Here is an 11,442-nt window from a genome sequence, read left to right as displayed (position 1 = left end):
TTAGCTCAGCTTCCTTTCATCAAGCCGAACAAGGCCGCCGATCGTAATTTAACTTCCTCAATCAACAACACTTCTTCGTCATCTTGCCAATTTTGAGATCGTCGTTTTCCCATTATTGCTTTGTCGTCCATTTTTGTTTTTTTTAAATGAAAATGCAGACGATAAGAGGATATACTTACGTTTTGTTTACACGTAGTCCAATGCGTTTTATTGCTCTTTCAACACTAGAGAGAGAGCGAGAACATGAATTTGAGAAAATTCTCAACTCAAGTCTTGAGAATTACTCAGCTAGGAATATTCTCAAGTAGCTTTATGGCGGTGGTTTTGAGAATATTCTTAGCTGAGTAATTCTCAAGACTTGAGTTGAGAATTTTTTGAGAATTCTCAAAGTTTTATGGCGGCGGACCCTGGACTTCGCGGCTCTCAACATGCTGACCCTTTGGGATTAGAAGTGCATTATAGTGGACTTATAAATCATGCGAATATCAGGGTGTTCTATAAATAGACATGTGATTCAATAATGCCAGATAAAATTAAACGAGACAGTTAGTACTAGACTGATAATAGTGAAAAACTCGTTGATACAGATTATATAATATTATAAAATGTTAACGCTAACTTGACTTGAATATTTTATAGAACGATTAAAAGTATGATATTAACTATTGGTGCGCCCGTGAGATGCAACTGGCTTCCAGTTGGATGCCGTGCATCATGGCGTCCTTCATAAACATGTGGGATGTTACAAACATCAAACGCAATCGGATAAGATTTAGACGCCCAATCCGTCTAAGCGAACCACCATAATACATACTTACGATTTGCATAAATGATACAGACAATACCAAATTATAATATATGGATCCTATGAAAAATTGTCTCTGAGTGCTTGGCACTGCCGTTCCCTTTGTTGTCTTGATGAAAAAGAAAAAGATGCTATTTTTGACATGCGCATGTGCGCAAGGATTGGGTGAAGCAGGATTATTACAGTTGGGGGAGTTATCCCACTTGCCATCATATGTGCATTCTTCTTCAATAAATGGAACTTACCACACCGGGTAGTAAGTTCACTTTCTTTTGTTGAAATCGCTGCTTTGTGTATTTGGACATGCATTTATATCTTTGGGTATATCTAATTAAAATCTATTGTTTGTTCAACCTCAGGAAAATCCTGGAACTAACACATAACATACAGGATATACAGAGCAGGTGTTTGTTTTGTCCAGACGCACGCTATGCTTTTTTAAATAAATACTTTGCATAAATATTAGGTATATTTATCCATTGATCAGAATTGATTAAATTGTCATTAAGTTAATACCTTTTGTTGGTAAAGTAAGCACAATACTGATTAAAAAATCTCATGATCTAAAAATTGCTTAAAGGTGGCTTGAGAAGTTTGGACATTAGAGACCAATAAGTTGTCACCACAGATAGCATGAAATGCTATACAAGCAATCTGTCACATTAATGCTCTCCGTTTTCAAAAAATCGATTTTAGTTGGTGAAAGCAGCGAATTTATATCTATGTCTTGTCGCGAAAAAATTGGTTCCATCATTGATTAGGATTTAACCATGAAATTTCTTCAAAATCTTCTCAAAGACAAATGGTGAGTTATTATTATTATTTAGATTCGAAAAACAATAGTTGAAATATCGATATTTGATATTCAAGTTTAATCGACAATTTAACTTATTTTGTTGGTACTGAGTTTCTTTGTTATAAGTAATTCACACCAAGCAGCAAATGTTTACCAAATAAGATATTTCACAGCCATTCTTTTTGTGGTTCAAACCCATTTTTATTAGATTGAATTATATGAAACTGCTGGACTGTGTATGCATTGAAATAACAAAACCATAACATATAAAAGAATCATTTTTTTATCTGATTACCTGGAAACCTTATTTCACTTTTTAACAAGTAGATGTTCTTTAGAATTTGAACTCTGTTACCAATAACAGTAATATCAACTCGATTGAAATCGTTGAATAATGCAAATTGATTTTCCATTCTGTAACCTGTCAACATGGGTTAAGCGTTTTAATTTTAAACAGAATATAATACTCGGCGTTTTACTTTGGAAAGTCAAGCTGTGTCCTTTGACACGCAATGTATATTTATTTCTGAAAATGTTGCATATGCACAGGTCAGTATGACTACCAACATGATTTATGACATTATGTTAAAGAAGACATCATTTCTGTTGCTTAGGTTTCTTATTTCTTACATTCCATCATTGTCAGAAAAATTTCTCTAGCATTGCTGTTTTAATCCTCTTTCACATGCAATGTTAATGGGTGTTTATTACTTAGAATTAGACTTTTGAAAAAATAGATTGTTATAAAGTCCAATGATATGGGATCGTTTTGTTCGAAACACATTAAGTTTCTTTTACATGAGGTAATAATGGCATTTTTTCAAATCATTTTATGGAATGGCGCTCAACCATGAATATATTTGCGCCAAAAAGATGGAATTCGGACTCAATTTTCTGACTTTGTTTTCCAACTAAAATCTTGTTGCAACTCTATAATAAAACGTAACGTTTTTATCTATCAGTCAATGTGATTTTGCGTGGTTGGTTTTATCTCATTGATTGTCTTTCGTAATTGTATGACATGCACAGAGAAAAACATTGAAAAAAATCCACTAAAAGCTTGAATTGACAGCATTTCTCAAAATTTTATTTTATTATGTTTTATAGTCAGTAGAATGAGATCAATTAAAGTAGTTTAAGACTGTTTGTTATATGTTATCATCAGTGATGTGTTTTAAATATTGAATTAAGAAAAGATAGAATTAGAAAACTTTATAGAGGATTTTGGAACTAGAATGCTTCTAAAAATTGTTGATCAAAACTTGATATTTTTAAAAAATGTATTCTGTCCTTTAATTGTATTTACTGTTTTAAAGAGTTTCATGAATAATATTTCACAATTTTGAAAATCAATTTGATGGTGTTAAATTTTGATAGACTTTAAGGATTATTCACAAAAATATTCAGACAACATACTTTATTTAAAAAAAAGTTCATTAACCTATTTTGTAGAAATTAAAAAAAAAATATTCTACAATCAAAGTTCTTTAACATACATTGGTAACATAGGTATCATAATTATATTTAGAACAATTTGTTTTTAGATAATATGTTAACCTTATTCTTGGTTGGCAATGATTGGAAAAACAAGAGAACAAACTACATCGAAAACAGTTCAATATGTATCATCCTTTCTATTTTTATAACTTGCATTACATTAATGAAAGTTATTCTAAAATGAAATCGAGAAGAAAAAGTTAACTGGCAGTATTTATCTTAAATTTATCTAACACAAGCTAAAAAACCCCTATGTTTTGACTATCCAAGAGTATACCAACGATGCAATAAAATAATGAAAATCGGCGTAAAGTAACAAAAGTCCTAATATTATTACTGATTAGGTTAGTTACTGACTCACTACGGAAATATATTGGGTTGATCAATCTCATAGATGGCGAAGCGAAGCCGAGCTGTCTATCAGATTGATCAACTTAATATACATGTATATCCGTAGTGAGTCAGTAACTAACCTAATAAGTGTTTTGTTTTCCCGAGGACTATCAAGCGACCTATTCATTCTCAAATAGCGGTGAAAACTCATTTAAACTCTTCAAAATTATCAATACCACCTTTTAAATACCTTTTAAAAATCTTCGCTTCACCCATATTACTCACAATGTTTCGTTGCTATTCAATTTTAAACCACTGCCGAGATTTGAGCAAATTTAGACGCTGCCATTTTGTTCTGCTCCAGACACAACTATGTGACGTCAATATTCAAGGGGCAACTACTCTAATTTAAAAATAATTCCAAAGGGCCACTACTCTAAATATTTTAATGACTTACCGAACACAATTTCTGTGTTAAATAATATGAAATATCGAGATGAGTAGGTGAGGGGGCGGCCAATGACGGCCATATTGCCTTATATTAATCCTCAAAGAACCTACATAGAGATATATGAGGCAATCACGTGCCATGTTTAATCCAATGAAAATGTGACATTTCAGTCCGAGGGAAAACAAATCACTATAACAACCTATATATATTTGAATTTTAAAATTATTTTGTACAGTAATTATTGACGATAACATACTTTATGAGCATGAGTTAAGAATACTTGCCGCACGTCATCAACATTATTTTGCTTTAAATTCATTCTGTAGTTCCATACAAAAAATGCCCGTGATGATTCATTTATAATTTTGGCCAATTGTTTACCATTGAAAAAAAAAATTACTTTTCGTGTATAATACATGTTTATGAGAACATTGGATTTCTTTTTTTCACTCTGCGATCCCTTAGATCGCGAGTTCCATATAAGTCATAAACGTAGCGTATTTATATCATTGAAGATGTAAAAAATTAGATTTAACTTCTCACATTATGTTTTATACATGTACATCATTTTCAATACTTTTTGGGGTAACTTCAATCAATCTAAGCAAATAATCCATCGCATTTGTGTTCGTATGTCTTGGTAATTTCACCTATATATTCAATATTATATATAACTATTACGTGCTGGAACGGCGCCGTGATTATGAAAACCGGTAATTTGCGTAGAACTATTACCATCATAGTTTCAATGCATTTATAAAAAATAGTTTCTTTTTCTTTGCTTTCATTGTTATAAATTAGGTGAGCGCATAACCGGTTTAAATTTATTTACTACGGAGCCTAACATATTCTAATCATGTATAATCTATTTTTACCACTGAAGACCAAGTACTGTAATTCAATCTAAATACATAATTAGGTGATATTGCGTGTTACATACTGAATGGAAGTCAAAATCTTTTGATTTGAAACATACAAACACATTAGATTGATTCAATAGACAATGATATATAGAGTCTAATTATCAAAGAATATTTGAGCTTCCGTGGTGTATTGGAAGTGAGCTGATGCTAGAAACCAACGGTGCACCGGTTCGATACCCGTTTTTGGAATTTTTTTTATTTTTCATTTTATTAAGAGGAAAAACAGTTTTTAATGCTTCGTCGGCCTTAGAATAATTGAACTTGCGACAGAAAATGCATTACTTACTTAACTACCGTGCACGTTGTGTAGAATCAATTTCTTTTGATGAAATCGCTGCTTTGTGTATTTGGACATGCATTCATTTCTTTGGGTATATCTAATTAAAATTTATTGTTTGTTCAACCTCAGGAAAACCCTGGAACTAACACAGAACATACAGGATATACAGAGCAGGTGTTTGTTTTGTCCAGACGCACGCTATGTTTTTTTAAATAAATACTTTGCATAAATATTAGGTATATTTTTATCCATTGATCAGAGTTGATTAAATTGTCATTAAGTTAATACCTTTTGTTGAGAAAGTATGCACAATACTGATTAAAAAATCTCATGATCTAAAAAATGGCTTAAAGGTGGCTTGAGAAGTTTGGACATTAGAGACCTATAAGTTGTCCTTAAAGTTGGCTTAAAGGTTTCTTAAAATTGGCCTTTTAGCGGCCTTTAAGCGCCTTTAAGCCATCTTTACGCTTTCATGAAGCCCATTTTAAGGAGTACTTAAAGATGGCCATTCATCTGTGAAAATATAGATAAATTCATAAATAATATTTACCACAGATAGCATGAAATGCTATACAAGCAATCTGTCACATTAATGCTGTCCGTTTTCAAAAAATCGATTTTAGTTGGTGAAAGCAGCGAATTTATATCTGTGTCTTGTCGCGAAAAATTTGGTTCCATCATTGATTAGGATTTAACCATGAAATTTCTTCAAAATCATCTCAAAGACAAATGGTGAGATATTATTATTATTTAGAGTCGAAAAACAATAGTTGAAATATCGATATTTGATATTCAAGTTTATTTGACAATTTAACTTATTTTGTTGGTACTGAGTTTCTTTGTTATAAGTAATTCACACCAAGCAGCAAATGTTTACCAAATAAGATATTTCACAGCCATTCTTTTTGTGGTTCAAACCCATTTTTATTAGATTGAATTATATGAAACTGCTGGACTGTGTATGCATTGAAGCAACAAAACCATAACATATTAAAGAATCATTTTTTTTTAAATCTGATTACCTGGAAACCTTATTTCACTTTTTAACAATTCTTTAGAATTTGAATTTTGTTATCAATAACAGTAATATCAACTCGATTGAAATCGTTGGATAATGCAAATTGATATTTCATTCTGCAACCTGTCAACATGGCTTAAGCGTTTTAGTTCTAAACAGAATATAATACTCGGCGTTTTACTTTGGAAAGTCAAGCTGTGTCCTTTGACACGCAATGTATAAACATTTTATAAATTGGTATCAGCTTATTCTAAACTCCAGTTTAATTTTTTTTTGTCCGAGTAATACATGTAAAACAATTTCACTAGAAATATTTAAGATTCTTTTGGGTCAAATATTGCTTTTTTATGTATTGTTATTAAAAATATGTAGAAATGTTGGAAAAAGTAAAAACCATATCAAATCAATTTGTTACGAAATATCTTCACTCCAAATTACAGATAAGTATTTGAACAATTGAAATAATAACATAACATGAAATATTGGTCAAATTTATGGCATTTTTTAAATAATTTTTTATTTTTTTTTTGAATCATGGTAATAAAGAAAAATATAATAACCAAATCAAATCAATATGGTATCAGCTTATTTTATAACCTGATAACAAGATTGGATATGTACAATTGATGCAAATTGTTTACATTACACCATGAAAAATAAAATGGAAATGGAATTAACATCCTTTTATTGTAAAGGAATATAACAGTTTTCTAATTTAAAATTTTGTTTTCGCTCTCGTCATCAGATACTGGAGTATTTCTTGAACTCGAACAGTTGATTCCTGTACATTCTCCACATCCACCTGAACACGCTATGCCATTTTTTCGACAGCTACATTTCTTATTGTCGCAGTTGGTTTTACAATTGCAGTGGATGATTTTCAATAGGAAGTCGGGTGCAGGTAGTTTGGACATTTCAATAGGTAGAAGTTTGCCAGTTTTAAGAAACCAACCCCATTCTGTAGGATCAAGATCTGCCACTGATTTGCCTTTCCAGTACTGACACTGTTATAAACTCGCATTGAATGAAATACGGCAGCATCAGATGTTGGTGGAAGTGACTGCACTTGGACCACAGCATTCCTTTTAGATGACATTGTTTTTGTCGTGAACTTTCTCCATCTGAGAATGTCTAAACCCTCTAGCAGTACCCCACCACACAAGTTTACTTATGCTTCTTCTCCCGCCTTTATTATATCTTCTTTGCTAGAATTTTCTTGCAAAAATACAGCTCCTTGTGATTTTAGATAAATGTCAGTCATTATCTTTTTCAAGGCAGCAGGTTTTCCAATGCCATGCAAACGACTAGCTGTATCACACCCTGTTAAAGCATGAATAAACAGGAGTTGATGACAACTATCACTTCCAAGAACTGACTTTTCTTTTGATATATCCCAAACTCTATGGTTTTTCATTGATGTTTGTTTGTCGGTGAAAAAGATTTGTCTGCCTTCTTTTGCATAATGGCACAGCAGATTTAGCAAATCAGTGTCTTCTCCATACATAACCACTGTGCGATCGTCTGCCTTATTAACAGCTGTCTGACCTATCAACAAATCTGCATCACACTCACTTTGTATAGCTTCGATATTGCTCTCTTGCAGTTTTTCGTACAAGGAGTTCAGCAAAGCGTTGCTTGTTTGATATATTCAGAAGAGAAGTTTCCTTCTTTATTCTCAGTGGCATATTCTCAGTAAAAGTGATTGTGTTTGTTTGAATTCCTTTACTGCGCCTCATGTGAGTCATATCTTTAGTTGACGTACCGATGTAACCATCCATTACAACGATGGGATTTTGAAAGCGCCTTTTGACATGATCAACATATTTTGAGCAAATCTGGGAAAATGTCTCGCCTTTGGACCATGGTATTCGATGCAGTAGAGATCCTCCATCGATTACATTTAATAGATTTGTTGTTGGGAGTTCTTCAGCATGGCAGTCGCCTGTACTCCATATAGCTTCACCAAGCGTGGCTTTTGCTGCCTGCTTTAAAAGACCATTTGCTTCAAACATTGATGACGGAAAGCTTGAAAGTTCATATTGAAACAACTCAGCTGTTGTGTTCAGTGTTTCTGATCCAACAGCTGTCAACCTCTGAAACATGAGCTGATGATCAATTTGCGAGAATTGTGTGACATTACTGTTCGATGTTCCTTTTATATCAAGAGGAACCATTTGATCTTTCCTTTCAAATGAAATTTCTGATATCAATTGTCCAGCCATAGACTGTATAATTTTTTCGCCTATACTCTTTGCAGCATCTGCATTTGCGTCGTTTTCTGCAATCATTCAGGTTTCAATGTTACGCAAAGTCTTGTCATGTAAGACAAATGGGTCCCTATCTTTCAAGAAGTCGCGCAATACATTGACATCTTTGTTGTCTTTTTGCCATTCTTGATCTGAACATATCGACATACTGATCACTTGTTTAGTATCCTGTGTCAGTAGATGTTTGCATTGCCTGATTATATTCTGCTAATGTTGGCATAGACAAAAGCCATTGCGACCTCTGAGCTTCCCCCATTCCTCTTCCACGTGTTAATCCGCCTGTAGATTTCACGCTACTCATCAATACCTGCTCTATAATCAAATCAGTATACAAACCTGACCAACACCGATCGGTTCTTCGTAAAACAAGATTTCTCTTCATGAAATGGTTAAATACCTCTGGGTGGACTCTGCCTAGGTCCTGCATTTAAGATAGATACAAATACACAGATTTAGCATACAGATTGTGACCTGCAGCTGCACAATATGGCAACATTTCCTGCAATGTGGAAGGATGAGGCTGCCAATTCCCTGTCCTTTCTGCAACCAAGAAGCGTTTCAAAATGGCAACCATCTCACTAAATAAAAGTCATTATTTTGCTGTTCGAGATTGTTTGATTTCATTTGTTTTGTCTCGAATGCGCTTCTCCAATGCAGTGAAAACAGGATCATCAATATCCTGCTTAACAAAAATGTCATAGAACACAGGTGACTGTATAACTCTTCTGCTTTGTCCAAAATGGGACTTGCCTCCTCAAAGTCACTTTCAACTTTATCACACTGATTCATATCGAATATATGTTTGTTAAGCGTGCATTGCATCGCAGTGTCTAAAAGCATCATTGCTCGAACTGCACGGGAAACTGCCTTCCCGCTTAACATATGACTAACAGCGTTTGGGGCATATATGCGTTCTAGTATTTCTCTAAGCCCAGAACCTGACATAATTCTACAGATGCTGCCAATAAAACTCATCTCTGCGTGGAAAGCTCCCAGACGTACAACAACGTTGCTACATTCCTCACTACTTGTCATCATAACTGCTTCCCAGTGTAAGGGTTGGTCAAACGTTATGATTGGAGTTCGATTATATCGTGAAGCTTCTTTGGAAACAAACAACAACGTTAAAAAGATGCAATTCAAATCACTTGGGTTCAAATCAATCATTGGCAATAACGTTATATCTGAAACCCCTTGATTATTTCCTTCTTGAACCATTTGCATCATCCCAGACCAACCAGGCAGAGGTGATCTTAAAGGCCATAAAACATTTCTCAAGGTGTCGATCTTCCAAGAAAAGTTCATGCTTTTAAGAGGTCTCAGCTCTTGGAATTTAAGTTGTGTGAACTTCTTGTGTTTTTCCGCATTTAAGTAAAATAAGCTGATATGGCCAGATGCAATTAAGTCATCAGTAGTAACATCAAAGCGTTGAATGCGTAGAGGGTTTTTCTCTAACCCGGGAGACAAACAAGATATAATCCCCATACCATGGAAGGTGTTATTTCCATCAATGGTGTTGATGTTAAGGTCTACATTATTTGCTACAAATTGTAGACAATGTGATTCGTCTAAAGGGTATGTCTCTTGCTTTGATGAAATGACAGCAGATGATTCGAATTTCTTGACTTCAGAGTATGATGAACATAACCCATACTGTTTAGGGTATCTATTAGAAACCTGGACCCAAACATATGATGCAGTTGCACTGCAAGTCCAATTTGGAGAGGTTCTATCACTATTCTTGGTCTTGTGGCTTGTATGATAGCTTGACCAATTAAATTAATTTTGCATGATGAGACATTCTCAGAAGTTACTATTTTCAGAAATGATGATAAACTGTCTGGTAAATGACCCTCTTTTGACAGAATATCCTGAACACTTGGATAAAATGCTTTATCTACCGGCATGTTTCGTATATCATTCTTGATCAGTGTTGCCGCTGTTTTAATCAGAAACCTTTAATTCTCTTCGTCAGACTTAAAAACTGATTCATTATAAAAAGTATGCAGAAGGTCCCCAGCAAATTATATCCTACCTTTAACTTCGACTGCCTATTCGTCGTTTCTATCATTGCAAATCTGTTTTAAAGTTGATTGAAACTGAGTTGTTTGAACCGAGTGTACACCATGTTTTTTTTTTCGTTTTGCATTATCATTTACCGGTTTTCCGCAAAATAGACAGTCTTCGTTAAAATTAAATTGCATTTCTGATTTCTGATGCTAATAATTTCACTTCACTCTGCTGATTTGGAATAATCTAACTGTGTCTCGGGGAAGGCCTTCACCATAGTTAAAATGCCTCCTATATACCTGTAATGTAGAAGAAAATTGCAGAATCGCTCCAAAACAATTTTTGAAAAAGTTAATAAAGTTGCATTGAAAATAACCGTCAAATTGTTCATAACGAACGATTCTGAAGCTGTAAATACCTTTCTTCGAAATGTTTAAATCTATAATTGCAGAATTCAACATTTTTTCAACATCGATTTTAACACACCATGTTGACATTCGAAACTCTCGGGATTTTTTATAGTAAAGGCACTGTGTTAGAGTTATCTCCCGTATTTTCTTTGATGAACAGAAAAAAATCCAATGAAAATTTACACGCATTTGTTTTATAGTTTCCGGCTTTATCCATGCAATTGTGAGTAGAAACAAAAAATAAAGAGCCTCCCGTGATTTAGCGTGAATGAAATGCGCATGCGTAAGATTGTAAAATCCAAAAAAATCAGATGATTTCTGGCATTTTTTGAGGAACTTTCGTTGATTATTAATGAGCGAAGCTTGGTTGAGAAAAAATAAAAACAAAATGGTAATCTTCAAGTACCAATGATGTTTAAAATATATAACACAAAAGACAGTACTTCTACGATTTATCGGTATTAAAGCCCAAAAATTCGAGTCTATTTTTTTAATATTGTAGTTAAGATGGTGTCTAACGATTATAATGACTAAACTTTCAGTTCTGCTTTTCTTATGAAAACGTGTATATAAAACGTGTTTTGAAAAAGACAGGAAGAGAATGTTTTAGGAAAACTATTTGTCGAACACAGGTTATGTAATCGTTTCAAAC

This window comes from Magallana gigas, chromosome 6 (genome assembly GCF_963853765.1).
Source record: "Magallana gigas chromosome 6, xbMagGiga1.1, whole genome shotgun sequence".
NCBI lineage: Eukaryota > Metazoa > Mollusca > Bivalvia > Ostreida > Ostreidae > Magallana > Magallana gigas.
Note: the sequence above shows the minus strand (reverse complement) of the source record.